Source organism: Octodon degus, unplaced genomic scaffold (genome assembly GCF_000260255.1).
Source record: "Octodon degus isolate 3935 unplaced genomic scaffold, OctDeg1.0 scaffold00180, whole genome shotgun sequence".
In the NCBI taxonomy this organism is placed as follows: domain Eukaryota; kingdom Metazoa; phylum Chordata; class Mammalia; order Rodentia; family Octodontidae; genus Octodon; species Octodon degus.
The window spans coordinates 1323062-1323854 of NW_004524756.1; positions in this window are offsets into that span (position 1 = coordinate 1323062).

The following is a 793-nucleotide window of genomic DNA, read 5'->3' on the forward strand; positions in this document are numbered from 1 at the left end:
ATTTTTGCGGAACCAGGGATTGAACTCAGATCCTTGCGTTTGCCAGTCAAGCGCTTATCCTACTGAGCCATCTCCCTGGCCCCTAAACAACCAATTTTAAATGAGAGCTGCATTGTGTCATTTGGCTTTGGTTGTACTTAAAACAGTATCTTCTTTTTTATTTTATTTATTTATGTGTGTGTGTGTGTGTGTGGCCAGCTCAGCCCACCAGCAGGCGGGGCTGGCTGGCATGTGGTGCTGGGGGATTGAACCATAGTCCTTGTGCTTTGGGAAGCTTGTTCTAAGTAGGTGCTTTAGACCACTGAGCCATCTCACCAGCCCCTAAAACAGTATCTTCTAAGTGGATCTCTTAAAATTATATGGCCTGGAGCTGCTATGCTTATGTGTACAGTTCCAGGCTCACTGGGGTCCTGTTTAGCAGGAAGGGATTTTGTCTGCAGAGAATAGTGGGAAGGCAACCAGGTGCCTGCCAAGCACACACGAGCACTAAACAATGTCCTTGGTGAATTGTTTGTGGCACAATGGCATCAATCTTTTTATCTTGGACTTCAATTCACCATCCAAAAATGTTGGTCTGGCTGTTCTGTAGATCTTATCCACAAATGGGTGTTCTCCCTGTGCCAGAGCACACTCCACGCTGGCTAAGTTAGCGTCTCATTAGATCAAGCCCCATAAATATCAACACAATTGGCAACCATCTGACAGGTCTTCCAGCAGTGATCCTCCTGCTCCAGGGACAGTGAAGGACAGATAACTTTTGTCTACAGCTCAGAAATGCTTTGGGGAATACTTA